We start from the raw sequence: 16,791 nt of genomic DNA, 5'->3' as shown, positions 1-16,791 counted from the left end.
GCTTATACCTACACTTGCCTTGCCTAATATTATTTAGGGATTATTACATATAAATGGTGCTAATGATCTATATTTACTATTTAATGGAGTCAACATCCCATACTTTTGAAAAATTGATGTTGACTAAAATGCTGACGTGGACATGAAAAAATACTATTTACCCTTACTGAGGTACTACTTTTATTCACATAGGTATCACTTTTTGTACATCAAGTACCACTTTTATTCACATAGGTATTACTTTTTACGCACATAGATACCACTTTTTGTGCATTATGTATCACTTTTTTTGTACAACACAAAAAATAGTACCTGATTATAAAAAGTGGTACCTATGTGCTTAAAAGTGGTATCTCATTGAGGGTAACCAGTATTTTTTCATGTCTTCATTTTTTCGAAATTATGAGACTTTGACTCCATCAAATAGTAAATATAAGTCATTAGCACCATTTATATGTAATAATCCCTATTATCTACTATATACTATCTAGTAATAAATACTATAGATTTGTTTAGTGATTGTACAAAAAAATTTTGCTTGGTTGAAAACTTAGTTATAAAAGACATGTTCAAACTGTTTTATTTTCTCTAAATTTTTTAGAATTGTTTTCAAAATTACAAATGAAGCAAAAAACATACTATTATTTTTCAACGTATTTCAAATATTAAAATAAAATAATTTTAGTATTATAGGACTATAGGAGTATTTGGGAGCACCGAAGCTTCCGGGATAGTCTTATAGTACAAGATAGAAATAGGTCGATATAGACCAAGTTGAACGAGAATGGGAATAGAAGCTCTTTCGATCCAAACAAATGGAAGGACAAGCCAAGCGTAATGGCGTAAGTGCCTACAAGCTGCACTGGAGCAGGCAGAGAATGAGCCGCAGAATCTAAACTCTGCTCAGACAAGGTTTGATTCGATGCATTACTGAGTTTCCCGTCTTACAATTAAAATTAGAATAAGATAAAATATAAAAAAATTTAAATTAGAATTAACTTTACATACAAGTATTGTTTTTATTTTTATTTTTTCTAATAATGTTTCAAAAAGTGAAGGCTTTATTATATAATTTAATGGCGCGAACAGAAGAATTCAAAATCAAACAGAGATCTGATTTCAACGATACTTTCCTTTCTGTGTTGAAATCTTCCTTTCAAAATCAATCAAAACCCTTGAACTCTTCCTTCGTTTGATTTTGTATGCTTTCCTTTTTATGTTGTAATTTTCAAAATCCCCCAAAATTGAAAGAAATCACACCATTCACTACCAGCAAAGGTGAACTGCACTGAAGAGTTTTAGGTATGTCATCATCCATCATCTTCAATAGATAATCCGAAAAATGGACCCAGAAGATCTGCTCGAATTGCTCAGCGTGACATCGTCCGCAAGAGTAAAGAGACAACTTTCTCGTTCCCACTTCACACATATTTATATATTGATATCATATATATGCGTATGTCGTTTTGATTATTTAGTGAAGTTCTATGATGAATATTTTGTTGTTATTTTCTAAGATAGCTTATGTTCCGAAGCATGGGGCTTTGTTGTTACCATTATAAATCAATGTGTAATGTATAATCTGCATTCTATAATATGCACATGAACTGCTCGATTAATTGCCAGTCTAATGGGGCAGGTTCAGAGGCTATAGGAATGCAAATACTTGGCTGACCCTTGTTTTTAAGGTGAAATAGATAAAGAATTTACATAATATAATTGCATAATCTGCATTCTATAATACGAATCTCTTTGTTTGGTGCTGTTCATAAGCACTTTTGTTCAAAGCATAGAGAGTGTGTCCATGGTTGTCTGCGCTGTACCTTTATACTGGTTGACAACATTTAATGCATTAGTTGTTAATCCTACTAGATCATCTTTAATAGGTTAACAAAATCCATAGGATTTTGGCGTTAAAACATGGATTTGTTGAATATATGTTGATTGATTTATTTTAACTTGGCAAAATTCAACAGGGAGCATATATGAAAAAATAATAATAATAATCAAATGGGGACCAAAAATGGATAATTTTTAGCTATATTTCGTTTTATTGATTTATAATTTCTCTTAACACATTGATATAATGCATTTCGTGCAGTTTTCATATCTGTTTTGCAACATGTATCAGTCTTTGAAGTCCAGAAAGCTTCCAAAGGTGATTTGAGTAATTTTTTTATTTATTTCTGATTTATTGTTCAGTTTTCTTCTGTGTTTTGTCATGAAATTGGAGAATGTAGGTTAATAGGACCTATGTTGGCAAATTTCATAGAACAAAGCTAGAGTCTGTAACTTTTGTTTTAATTTCTAGTGTAGGTTAGGAGTTCCTAAAAGTTAGTGTTAGTTGTTACCTCCTACACTTGGTTGAAGAAGGAATTTCGAGCTACCTTGGAGAGTAATTGTTTAATATTCTACACCAAGGTAAAAAGCTATTTATGATCATGTCTCATGGGCTTCGATTTGTCGAAAAAGGGAAGGTCTAGAGCTTCAGTGACTACCGTATTAGCTTTGTGTAATAAACTCCCTTTGTTTTTTAATTTATGGATGAGGGGAATGCCTTGCTCCGGTTTGTTTGTATTGTTTTAATGCATCAGATGATAGAGAGTATTTTTTTTTTTTTTGAGCTGTGATTTTGTTACTCAAGTATAGGACTACTTTGCCGATCTTCTGGGTAAAAATTGGCATCTTGTCCATGATTTAAATGTTGGTCATCTGGGTTTCTTCTTGGTTCGGCACTGATCAGCTTCCAAAAATGATTTTATTGTAGTCATTTGGGGTAATTGGAAGGTGGGGTACTCTAGAGAGCTTTGGTTTTCTGTTTTTATGTTGCTGGTATGTCTTCAGAAGGTGCTCTTAGTTAAGGGCATTTTATGTCATTTGTTTTGGAAGTAGGTGTATTCTGTTCTAATTCCTACCTTCTGTTTTGTTACTTCTGTACAGTGAGGGCATGCCCTCCTTTATACTTCATTGTCTTATCTTTTATAAAGTCATTCCATTTATGAAAACAGAAGAAGTTAATTTAACACTTTGATGCACTCATGATTAGGTTTTAAATTCTTACATGATTAGACCTTATTTGATTCCCTAAATCTTTTGAAATGTGCATAGAAGTGTTTCTGGAAACTTCCTATTCAAAATTTTCTAAGTTAAACACTGAAGTAGACTCAATTGATCAAGCTCTCAATCGAGCCCCACTGAAGTTGTGTCAACAAATCGAGCCTCGTGAAATTTCAGTTTTCATTCTAGTTTAAAACGACACCAAACCTTTTCTCTCTATACTTCTATTTTGCCTATATACATACAACTCTACAGCAGAATACAAAAGATACAGAAAATAACTTATACACACATAGAGATCCTAATTTTGAGTTCTAAGGTTGCATCATTATTATTGATTTCTTTAGATTCATCACACTTAGTACTGGTGTGTTCTTCACTGTGCGTTGACATTTGTTGCTGTGTACTACTTGTGAAGACTTCAACATCATAATTAATCCATCTTTAGAGATTGAATTGGACAATTAGTGGTTGGATTACTGGTGTAGAAGCAGATTCTTGAGGAGCGAAGGCTGTTGGCGAGCAGATCGTGTACCTGGAAATCCAAGGAGAGTTTGATGGGTTGATCGTCAACGAGGTCACTAGGAGTTTTTAGGGTTTTTGGAATTGTCACCTAGGTTGTAATCCTTCTTTTTTGTAGTTGATTCCATTTGCCTAGATTAGGAGGTCCCAGTTTTTTGTCCGTTTGGGTTTTCCACGTTAAAAATATGTGTCCATTGATTTCTTGCTTTATTTGTTTATTGTGTGCTATGGATTGAATGATTGGTTCAGGCTGTATCAAAGCCTCAAGTTCCGGTCTGAACTATCAATATTTTCAGTTCCTTGAAAGATTCATATGGAGATGGAATGTTAGTCCCAATTAAAGGATGCTAGACATAGATAATAGGATAGAAGGACAAGTCAAATCGATTATTGGTTTATTTTTTATGTATAAGATGTTCCGTATGTTTCTTCAATGTCTAGAAATATTGTTTCTTTACCTTAACTTGGCAAATTGAACTAAGAATCTCATTTCATTAATACGCACCTTCAGAAATCAACTGATGGCCTCTTCATCCAAGATCGTGTACATTCAAAATTGTTTCACTTTGTGGAGATACACAATTTCGATATTCAGATAGGAAAGTCAAGAATTAGGTCTTTTCAGCATGTTTATGCTAGTTGTGATGGCTTAGTGTTGTTCTGTGATCGCATAAGTCGGTACCTCATCCATGTTGCAAATCTTATTACGAAGCAAGTAGTGGTCCTCCCTCCATTTTTTTGATAAAATTGTATACCAGTCTTGTTTAGCATATGTTCGTTCTACCAGGAGATACAAAGTGGTGATGAAAACTTTAATTATGTGTGCACAATATTAACTGTGGGTACCAAGAGTGCTTGGAGGATGATTGATACTGAAGAGTCAGAAGAGATATCGGACTTTGTTAAGTATCTGACTCGATGTTACTGCCCCTTATTTGTTGGAGGGTATATTTATTGGACTGGTGGGTATGGTGATCCCCACCTTATTGCTTTGGATGTTGAAGCTGAAACAATTCACCAGCTTCCGAATCCGAAAATCTACAAGGAACGAGGAGGTAATTATATAATGAGGAGGCCTTAGATAACTAAGTGTCATGCGGGGAGTACCACACTGCAGCTATTTCAGAGAAAGGCGGGGATTATTGGGTTTCACAAGGCTAGACAAAAACTTGATGTTGAGGGCCTTATTTGGAGAATAATATCTAGTTAAAGAATTCTGATCTTCTCAATTATACACATCTTTTATATTCTTTTAGTATTTTTGGTGTTTCCATCGAAAAATTTGCATATTCTTCATTCTGTGACAATAACATTGGTGGGTCCTAATTGGATGACCCATTTACTTGCAAAACTCATAAGAGTAGTTCCACTTGAAAGGGAACAAAAATAAATAAATAAATAAATAGAGTAGTTCCTTATTTTACATATTTATTTATTTATTGTATTCATATTTATTGTATTCATTGAATATAATTTCCTACATAGTTTGCATATTGATGCTGGCTGTCTATGTTTTTTTAGTTTATTATCTGGTTCTGGGTCAGCTTGGGCATTGTTCCCTTCAGTATGGGGAGGAGTTGGGTAAAAAGTTAGTGTCACGATTGATCATAGTTTTTATCTACTAATTGAAATATGGTTGGTAGTACCTATCTTGTACTGAACCAGAATCCTCTCCTGTGGAACAGGAGAATCTGTTCCCTCCGGTTTTCACTGTAGCAGTGGTAAAAAGGGCCAAACAGTACTTTGGGTAAAAAAGGTACACAGAGACACATATACGAACAATACACATACAAAAAATTATACATACATACATACATACACGAAATTTTTCCTATTGAAACTCAGATTGAAGCGGCAAATTGGAAAATCCAAAACAGATTTAGCGCCTCTTCTAATCTTCTTTCTTCTTCTTCTCTCCCAGTTTTTCCTCCTTTCCAAATTTATAATTTCTTTCCAAAGGTTTTATTAAACGTCGGCGGAGAAGAGGAAGGCACAATTGTGAATCGGACCTTCTAAATTTCTAATCTTGTTTCTTCTTCTTCTCTCCCGATTTTCTTCCTTCTTTTCAAATTTACAATTTCTTTCCAAACATTTCATTGAATGTCGGAGAAGAGTAAGGTACAGTGACAAAGGTATGTTCTTAATCTGCTTTCTTCTTCTCTCCCTAAATATAGAATGAAATAAATTCGTCTTCCCAAAAAAGTCCTAGCTTTCCTTAATTTTGTTCTTTTCAAAATTACAATTTGTTTGGAAAGGTTTGATTGAACGTGAGGAAGAGGAACCTTCAGTGTTGGAGAAGAGGAAGCTACAGTGACGAAGGTATGTTCTTAATCTGCTTTCTTCTTCTCTCCCTAAATATAGAATGAAATAAATTGTCTTCCCAAAAAAGTCCCAGCTTTCCTTAATTTTGTTCTTTCAAAAATTATAATTTGTTTGGAAAGGTTTGATTGAATGTGGGGAAAAGGAACCTTCAGTGTCGTGTGTTTGGTAATTCTTGAACTGTTATTAAACTGTGAAAAATTAAATGAGAAATTGTGAAAATTATATGATTAAATTGTGTAAAAGTTGTGATATTCTGTATTAAAAGTTATGTTATGTTTTAAACTTCAATTTAAGATGTTAGAATAAAATATCCGTTGTATTCCTGTAATGCAGTGTTTTATTCGTGATAAATACTACAATCTATTTGGGATATTCTGTACAATAAGAAATAGAGGTTTTACACTTCCAATTTAATATGTTAGAATAAAATTTTCATTGTATGAAATGTAAGTTCTCATTGACAGTTATGATTGTTCATTATAAATAACTCAACTTGGTTGTAATGTTTCTCAAAATAAGCCCAAGACCTTCCCATCATTTCCCACTAACTAATGCTCCCACATTTCATCATTGTCAGTTAGACAAGTGGGAAAAGTAAAGAAACAAATAAACAATGAAGTAAAAAAAAATACCTCTCGACTAAATTAGTATATTTCAATATCTTAGAAAGTTTGATATATATATATATATATATATATATATATATATATATAAATAAAAGAGTGAAGGAGAACTAATGCAGATTCTTTTCACCACAACGTTCTGTTCTTGTTGTTGTAACAGTGAATTGGATTTGAATAGTTGGCTTGTTCATGTCCTTTTGACCCTTTATTTCTATCTTCCCCTGTTTCTTCATCTTTGGGAAGAAGTGGTCAGTGGGTTTTGAATTACAAACTCACTGTGTCACAGTGTGTGTGTGTGTGTGAGAGAGAGAGAGAGACAGAGACAGAGACAGAGACAGAGAGACAGAGAGAATGGGTTGTCTGGGACTTTAAGTTGCAAAGAAGGCAATGTGGCTCTATCTTTTCTATCATGGGTTTTAACCGTTGTGAGAGATGGGGGCACTATGCTTGCTACTCCAATACATTTGTCTATGTCTTTGGGTATGTATCTTTCTTTAAAATAAGAGAAATAAAATTTTTATTTTATTTTTTTTCTTTTGATTATTCATTAATAATAATGCTATTTGGAGTGTTTTTTCTTTGATCATGATCTTTGGATTCTTTTTCTTATTTTACTTAATTTACTCTGTTACTATCTGTTTGGTAACTTTCATGATGTTCTCTGGTTATTTTTATTATTAGTATTATTCTTATTATTTTTTATGTATTAAGTTTTGAGTTTTGGGTTAAAATTTATTCTCTTTTTTGTTCTAGGCTGTTGGTATAGTTATCTTTGGCTAATAACATGTGCACTTTCTACAAATGTTTTATTTTTTTCCTATTCTCTCTTTAGTATTTGTTTGTTGTTGGTTTGTCTTTGTTTGAATTTCTCAAATTAGTTGGGATGTTGTTTGGTTGCATGATTAGCTGCATCACACTACTACTCTTGGTTACATGACATGGAAATGTTTTTCCAATTCGTATTGTTGTTTCTTCTTATACCTCTAACTTAACATGGTTGTAGTGTTTATCAAAATAAGCCCAAAGAAGTTTGCAAGTTCATATTTGATTTGGAAAAAGTTAAATGAATAATTGAACACAGTTGTAATTTTTATGAAAATAGAAGGTCCAAAAAGGTTGGAAGTGCATGTTTGACTTGGAAAAAGATAAATAAATCATTTATTTTGTTATTTGTAGCAAAATTAAAATATGTGCAATTGAGGAAGTTGGTTCCCTGCCCTAATACATTATACTATCTTGAATAATGGTAGTAGGTCAGAAAATATTTCCAATTAATAATCCATACCTGCAACACAGCCCTTCGTTCAAATGTATTTTTTATATATTGTAGGTTTCTGATTTCAATTATTAAAATGGAAGAGGTATTAAATAACATCGAAGACACCAAATATATAGAAAACGTTCCTATTGCAAGGGCAGATGTCGTAGAATGGAAACCAAGAATAGGTATGAAGTTTGAAACTGAGGAAGAGGCATATGATTTTTATAATTCATATGCCGGTCGAGTCGGTTTTAGCATCCGCAAAGAGTATTTTAATAAGAGCAAAAAGACTGGTAAACTGTCATCGAGATTGTTAACATGCTACAAGGAGGGTTTTAAGGGTGACGACATTCGGGACAGTAATACAAAGACTCCCAAGGCCGAAACACGAACTGGTTGCCCTGCTCGAATGCTTATTCAAGTTTCCAAGTATACGCATAAGTTGGAAGTTACAAAATTTGTTGAAAGCCACAACCATCCATTGATGATTGATGAATGCATACACATGCTGCCATCCCAGCGTAGAATTAGCCGTGTTCAGGCCATTGATTTGGAATTGGCTTCTGATTCAGGAATAAGCCCTCGCAATTCATATGAGTTGATGGGATGGCAACCTGGTGGAAAACAATTAATTGGGTACATGAAGTTGGATTTACTAAACCATATAAGGACCTGAAGACAAACTGAGCTCGAATATGGAGAGGCAGCATAGCTAATGAATTATTTTGAGACTCAGTCTTGTGAAGATCTATCTTTCTTTTATGCATTCCAATTGGATAGTGATCAAATGATCACTAACATATTCTAGGCCGATTCAAAAATGATAGTTGATTATTGCAATTTTGGAGATGTAAGTTTTGACACAACATATAAAGTTGTACATGGCAACCGTCTATTTGGAAGTTTCTTGTGGTTGAATCATCACCGGGAGATCGCTGTGTTTGGAGCAGCGTTCATGTATGACGAGACTGCAGAGTCGTTTGTGTGGCTGTTTGAAACATTTTTAAAAACAATGTCCGATAAAGCACCAAAGACGATTTTCACTGATCAAGATGCTGTAATGGGAAAGGCATTGATGCAGGTGATTTTAATTCAGATCTCTACTCTTTGCATTTCCAAATTTTAATTGTGTAGTTGGGCGTGGTACATGTTTTTACGTAGTTATATTACAGAAATAGTTTTTACTGGTGATGCCAGGGACAAAACATTATCTGTGTGTTTGGCACCTAATGCAAAATGCACAGAAGCATCTAGGGTTGTTGTTTAGACGTGCGCAAGGCTTTAAGAATGTGTTATCAAAATTAATGTTTGAAATGAGGAGGAGGAAGAATTTACCAGGGAATGGAATTTAATGATAACGGAAAATGGTGTTATTGGTAACACATGGCTTACAAATCTCTTTGTTTTGAAACATAGATGGGCCATGGCATTTATTAAACATACCTGGTCCGCGGGTATCCACAGCACACAATTGAGTGAAAGCTTCAATGGTTGCTTGAAGGTGTACTAATCCAGGTAACTGATTCTTCCAGATTTCTTCACACACTTTTAAAGGCTATTGTCCGACAAGAGTTACAAGGAGTATGTAGCCGAGTATGGGTTGCTCCACAATCTACCTCAACTGAAAACAAACTGTAACATATTAGTAGAGGCGGCAAACCTGTACACAAAGGTTATATTTAATATTTTCCAGGAGGAGTTCTTAGCAGCTGCTGCCAGTCAGAGGATCATTGGTTGCAGTCCCATCGATGGCAACGGAGGCTGTGTTTACAAAGTCATTGGTGAGGATGGAATGCAACGCGACGTGAGGAGGACAGCAGAAGATGAATTGTTATGTTTTTGTTGTACATTTGAAAGGGAGGGTATTATGTGTAGACATAGTTTGAAAATCCTAAAGGACTCCATGTTCGCCAATACATTGCCTCGTCGATATATATTAAGAAGGTGGAGTAGAACTGCAAGAGATAACAGCTTGGAGGAAAATCTTTCCGGTGAAGTGATTGCCGAAGTTGATCCAAAAATTGAGGTTAGGAGACGGCACAGGGTACTTTGTCGTATTCTGACTGAAATTTTGTCTATTGTATCGGAGGATAAGGACGGATACAATGATTTATTAGTGAAAGCCATGGAGTGGAAAAAAATTGCCCAATCAAGTTGTAGATGTAAGTTTGCTGAGAGGAATGGAATTTATATTGGTGGTAAAGGCAAAAACCAATATGTCGGCATGAACAGAAATACTGACAAAATCCCCAATGGTCTCAAGTGTAAAGATACACGGAAAGGAAAATTTAAGAGGTTAAAACCGACCATGGAGCTAAAGAGTCGCAATAAGACGAAATCAATGAAACAAACTGTAATGACCTGGATTTTCACGGATTTTTTTTTTTTTTTTTTCCGTTGTCTTTCCTTTTTGAGTTCATTTCCTCTTCGCTTAGTGTCATCTCGAGTGCTCTGGAGTGATTTCCGAGACTCTTTTCTGTGGATTAACAACTTTCCTTGAGGACCGAGTCGTTTCCACATTTTTCGTTTTTCGACACTATTCACTTTTCGTACTTTTCCTTATTTTGTCTTTTCCCCGTTTGACACTTTGTTGGCGTAACCACACTTCTTGTGTTCGAAGTTAGTTTTTGACTTCATGTATCTCCATCTTGAGTGGTTTCCACGAAATACGTATCTTTACTTTTGTAAGAAAGTACTCTGGTTGCTCCCGGTGTCCATAGGGGTATGGATGCAAAGTTCTTTGAAATTATTTTATTTTCTTGGGGTGTTTTTTCGTAAATATCTTTTGAAGATATTTTATTTTAGGGGTTTTTAAGAAAATATTTTTGGAAGATATTTTCATTCTGGGCCATTAGTGCAGTTTTCACTTTTTAGAGGAACCATTGTGCAATTAATGAAAGTTATTGCTAAATGCTTTGTTTTGAGCCTGGATCCTCGTACGGGATTCATTTTCACTTTTCGTCGAGTTGTGTACTCTTAGAAATTCCTTCTGGTCATTGTTTTCCAATTTCAGGGTTTCTGGCCCTAGTTAACTCCAAACTTGTTTGGGGCATAACTTTCTATTCGAGACTTGGTTTTTGACGCCGTTTCTTCCGTTGTTCATGTTTTCTCATTTTGAATCTTTTTCGTTCACAGAGTTTTGTCATTTGAGCACGTCTGCTCAAATTTCACTTTTTCGGACCCGGAGGGGCCCGTTCGGGACACTTCTTGAGATTTCTATAAAAGGGGAGTGAGATATTTTATTTTTTCATCTTCCTACTCTCTTGTACGACCTGAAGCTTCCATGGCAGCCCAAGGGAGGCTGCCACCTTCTCTCTCCTCTTTTGAGCTTCATTCCTTCGTCAGAACATAGAAGGACATTTGCGTTTAGTGTTCGTGTTGACTATGCGCTTCTTTCACTCTTATTAGAACCCATTTCTGACCATTATTTGAGTTTGGGTTTGAAGTCAAGTTGTGATTTTGATGGGGCTTCCTTGGGGGTTATGTGCACGGTGTAGTCCCCGACAAAACCTAGAAGTTTCGTCGGATTCCGAGCGGTTTCCATTTGGTGGCTTTTGAGATTTTCATCTCAAATTGAGGTAGGGGATGTTCTAGGCTTGTGTGTGTGTTGTATTGAGTGTTTAACATGATTATACAACTTAATTGCATGCCTTGTATCGATCCTAGAAAATTAGTATTAATTATTTCTTTGTATGAAATTTAATTCACAAGGATGTGTATAACTTAGAATGAAATTGTGGCATGCTAGAAAATCATATTTTAATATGTTTGTTAACATATATTAAATTGGGATTAATTGAATAAGAATTGCATATTTTATTTAAGATTTATCTTTTGTGAAAGATTAAATCTCATGGCCGTACCTAGCATAAAATTGACTTATGATATGCTTTTAAATTATGTCTTGGCATGTTGTTTAACATACTTTAATTTGAGAGCATTTGGACAAGTATGAAAATCTAGAGATTTTAATTAAAATAATTAATTAAAATCTAATTAAGGGTTCCATTGGCCTAATTAAGTGTTTAACTTGATATTTGTGATAACTATGACTTATGTTTTAGCATATGTTAATTTGGAACCATTTGATGTTGTTTTAGAAGTTAGGGATTTGATTATCATGATTTAATTAAATTCCACTTTATTGTTCTTATGGCCTAATCGAGTTTTGATATGGTGTATGTAATGACCATGCTATATTGTTTATCATGTATTAATTGGAGGCCATTTGATTGAGATTTGAAACTTAGGGAATTTAATTAGTTTATTGATTAAATTCCATTTCTATTGTATTATTGATTAACTCATGTATTTGACATTGATAGTATGTTTAAAGCATAACTTTTGCCTTATAATGGATTTATGAGTTATGTTTCAATATTGGATTATATTGTTATAACGCGTAACGAATTGCGCTATGAAGATTCGACATGTGATGTTATTATAGCGCGTAACAAATCGTGCTCTGAAGATTCGACATTGTCATCCTATAGTAGTTGTGGATTTAGAGCATGTGTTGTGTGGTTTCAGCCTCCTTGTGCATGAGGGTAGTTTCGTGTACTATTCAATACGTATATAAGTTGTAAACTTATCTATTTATTTTGGAACCACTTGGGACATTGCATGATGGCTAGGGTTTGGCTCTAGTACGGGGACAAGAGTCCTTTAAGTCAAAAGTTCGCGCGTTGGGTAGGCTGCCTAGGGGTTAGTAGCTCCAACTTAGCCCAGAAAAGTTCGCGCGTTGGGTAGGCTACCTGGGGGTTAGTAGCTCCAAATTAGCCCTGTATCGGTCTCATCCGACTAATGTCCAAGTCTTCCAGTATTTGTTTTCGCATTCAATTCCAAGTTATCAATCATATTTATATTATGACTGTGGTTTTGACTATTGGCGATTTGATGTTGTTAAGTACATTCATACTAAATTACTATATTTAGTTGATTTTAGCATTTAGATTTCAAGTTGATAACTTTGAGAATCTATATCTAGTTGCTTTGTGTAAGTATGTTTCTATCTGGTTGCTTTGTGTAAGCATGTTTCTAACTAGTTGCTTTATGTAAGCATGCCATATCTTGTTGCTATGTGTAGCATGCTCTTATGTTGTTGAAATTGCATAAAAGATGTGTTTTATGCTAGAAATGATCTTAGGTAGCTAGGATGCTCCTTGAGTCTCACCTTTGATATAGACGTTAGGTGGAATGACCACAATGATTAATTCATGTACACTTGTAAAACGTAGGTCGATGCATGCTCATTTCATACGAGTAGCTTTATGTTACTCACCCCTACGATACTGGGGCATATTTCAGGTATAGGATACAAGATTGGAGATTGCAATTGCTTGGGTGATTTGCTGGGTTGAGCTTCTTTAGAAGCAATTTTGTTCACATGCAAGTGTTACCATGTTCATGATTTGTCTATGAAATGTAATTTTTCTAACTTGGAGGTTTGACATGTCAAATGTTATAAATGTATTGTAATGAGGCCATAGGCCATTGTACCACATCTATTTTATCATATTACATGCACTTGCATACTCACTTTGGCAAACAATATATTCTTTGATGAAACAAAAACTAAGTAGCATTTTTAGGGAGTTTTACCCTATTCTGTTCCAGGGGCATTTCGGGTATTTCACAATGTATTTTTTTCATTTTTCCTCGTGAGTCATGTAGAAAACTCAATTTTGAGGGGGGTTTCTTCTTTGTGTTTTTCAAGAAAACATCATCTTGTCCCTCAAAAATCAATATTTTTCTGAAAAATCCTTGCTGCCAGGTTTTTGCAAATTTTTAGTACAAATGTAGTTGGTACTATTCATCGACTTTTTTTTGAAAATCGTCACGACCGATCCGAAACTTCCAGAGGTCTTGTGGGTGTATTTTAAGATTGTGTTTTCAATTTAAGCAATTTAAAAACCTCTCGAAGCCCTATTTGCAAAACTTGGGCAGTAGCTTGGATTATTTTTTTTTTCCTCTTGACCTGATTTTCTTGGGGGCATTCTGGGCATTTTACAATGCATTTTTTTTTTTGTTTCCGTTCATGATCGGGGTAGGAAACTTGATTTTAGGGGGGGTTTCTTCTTTGAGTTTTTCCAAAAAAGTCCGTTTAGATGCCTGTTTTTACTCTCAGTTGCAGCAGTGGTGGGTTGTCCTCGTCGGGCCGCCACGACATCATTTTTGTTTTTGACCTTTCTCCCCTGTTCGGACTCCAAATTGAGTAAATTTTTTTTTGAACTTGACTAATTTGTTCCAGCGGTGTACTCGATAGCACCTGAATCCACTTTTTACAAAATGACCATTTTGTCCCTAGGTTCCTTTTTGTCCGTAATTGAAACGTCACTAACGCATTTGTTTTCCTTTGGGTTCCGTGACCTCATTAAGGGTCACATTGGTGTCTTAGCAACATATGGTATCTCTAGAGACCGTTGTTTCACCTTTCGCTTCCGCATTTCGGATCCGTTATCGGGTCATCTTTTGGTCATCACTGACGCACTGTTACAAAACTTGGGCCGTCACACAAACAGTTCAGCTTCAGGTACTTTTATACTCTTACTGGTTGTCCAAATAGTTTCATAAGTAATACCAGTTCTGTGTATTAAATTATGCATACGTAATAATTCTCATAATTGTGTTATAGAATTGCAATGAAGCCCTTCAATCAGGAGAGGCAGGTGGTAGTAGTCGTAGTGGAACAATCCCCTACCACGTGTTAGTGAATGTGAGTATTATCGCATAACTATTTTCAGCACATTGCTTAACATTTGTTTTATGTTATTCCCCCCCCCCCCCCCCCTAAATGATAAGTGTGTATTGAATATAAACAAATAATACATGGAGAGAAATGATGGCATACCCTCATGAAAATAAAACATAGTCCTAGAAATGTTTCCCTTTCAAACACCTAAACTACTAAGCAATGGAAAGTTACAAAATGTCTTGGAGATGAACTCCCATCACATCTAAAACCTCCCATAAATTACATTTATTTAGATCCTTAGCTACTCTTGCAATCTTATCATGCAATCTGTTTGAACTTATTTATAACTTACGTAACACCTGGCTGCCAATGCAAAGGGGTTGTTGTTGGAAGAATTTTTGACTAATAACTGGTCTTTGCATAACTAAGACTGAATGAATAGACGATGTAGCTCTACCCCCAGTCCAACATAAGGCAGCCCAATCCACCTCTTCAATTTTCTCTGTCGCAGCTTCCCATGCTGCTTAACATGTTCATTATGGTTAGAAGTTAATATGTGGTCAAATGTTTTACAACATTTATTTTGTAGGGCTGTGAAATTCCAGTTGAATTTCTCAGTGAAGAAAGTTATATGACGCCACCACAACGTGTAATGCATTACAGAAGGTTTTCGCAACCGCCTGCTGAACTAACTACTCCATTAACTAACCAGGCAAGTTTGCTGTTAAGGTGGAACCAACATATAAATTACAATATACAAAGTTGTATAATTCTTTAATTGATTGTTTATAATATATCCTGAAAAATATATAATGTTGCAGACCTTTGTTGCTGATTCATGCAATTCCAATACCAATTATTCACATGATGATTGTTTCACTAATGGTTTCAGAAGTAATAAGGTACGTAGTTGTCCTCATCAATACAATTCGTACCAGTTTAATTTTTTATTGAATTTTATTCTCTGTTATCATGGTATCTAATTTGATTGCATTTTGTGGCATGATCATTTTGAAAGATAGCAGATTTAAACAATTGCGAATCGAGTGTGAGACGAACGTCCCAAATGCTAATCGAGGAGATAGACCGACCAATTGAACGACTCTTTCATAGTTGACAATCATTTCTGCTTGTATTTCACAATGTTTTAACTTATTTTGTTTATTTAACTCTGCTTAATTGTTATTGGGTTTTATAACAATATGGGGGGGGGGGGGGGGGTTGGGCAAATTTGTATAATTTTATGTATTATGAAAATGCATAATAAGTGGTTTTCATCATTTCTTATGAAATATTAGCTCTTGACTTATGAGTCTAACTCAAATATTTGAATTGATGGAAATGCATTGAAAATATTTGCAAGGGCCAAATTAATAATATACAAATGCAACAACATTGTGATCCACTTATGCAAATACATATGTAGCATTTATCCTATTACTTATATACATATATTCCTTATAATTTATGTCAAACATCCAAATAATTTTCTAATATAAGTCTGAACAGATCAATTTATGCAAATACATATGTTTTATTTATGTTTATATTTTTTTAGCTAATTTCGTTACTAGTTTATAGAAATCATCCGAATTAATTTGTAAGACAATTTCTAAGCCCAAAACAAAAATCATCCAAATATAAGTCTTAACAGATCAATTTATGCAAATGCATATGTTTTGTTTATCGTTATATTTTTATACATAATTTCGTTACCATTTTATAGAAATCATCCCAATTAATTTGTAAGACAATTTCCAAGCCCCAAATGAAATTCATCCAAATATAACTCTCAACAGATCAATTTATGCAAATACATATGTTTTATTTATCGTTATACTTTTATAGCTAATTTCATTAACATTTTATATAAATCATCCCAATTAATTTGTAAGACAATTTCCAAACTCCAAACGAAATTCATCCAAATATAATTCTGAATAGATCAATTTATACAAATACATATGTTTTGTTTATCGTTATATTTTTATACATAATTTCGTTAACAATTTCTAAAAAACATCCCAATTAATTTGTAAGACAATTTCCAAGCCCCAAACGAAATTCATCCAAAAATAAGTCTCAATAGGTCAATTTATGCAAATACATATGTTTAGTTTATCGTTATATTTTTATACATAATTTCGTTACCATTTTATAGAAATCATCCCAATTAATTTGTAACACAATTTCCAAGCCTCAAACGAAAATCATCCAAATATGTTTCGTTACCATTTTATTGTTATATTTTTATACATAATTTCGTTACCATTTTATAGAAATCATCCCAATTAATTTGTAACACAATTTTC

At 34.2% G+C, this 16,791-nt stretch overlaps 1 long non-coding RNA gene across 1 annotated transcript; it reads left to right on the top strand.

The window, feature by feature from the left end:
* The first annotated feature begins 733 nt into the window (after positions 1 to 733).
* LOC132316388 (uncharacterized) lies at positions 734 to 15,192 on the top strand. The gene is made up of 5 exons (XR_009483922.1): positions 734 to 912; positions 2,102 to 5,898; positions 13,093 to 14,317; positions 14,420 to 14,500; positions 15,069 to 15,192. It is a non-coding gene; the product is annotated as an uncharacterized LOC132316388 (long non-coding RNA).
* Positions 15,193 to 16,791: the final 1,599 nt, after the last annotated feature.

This window comes from Cornus florida, unplaced genomic scaffold, assembly GCF_030987335.1.
Source record: "Cornus florida cultivar Cherokee Brave unplaced genomic scaffold, ASM3098733v1 CherokeeBrave_3.0.0_Hap2_Chr07, whole genome shotgun sequence".
NCBI classification, from domain to species: domain Eukaryota; kingdom Viridiplantae; phylum Streptophyta; class Magnoliopsida; order Cornales; family Cornaceae; genus Cornus; species Cornus florida.
The sequence above is the reverse complement of the archived record's forward strand: the minus strand, read 5'-3'. Positions and strand labels throughout refer to the sequence as shown.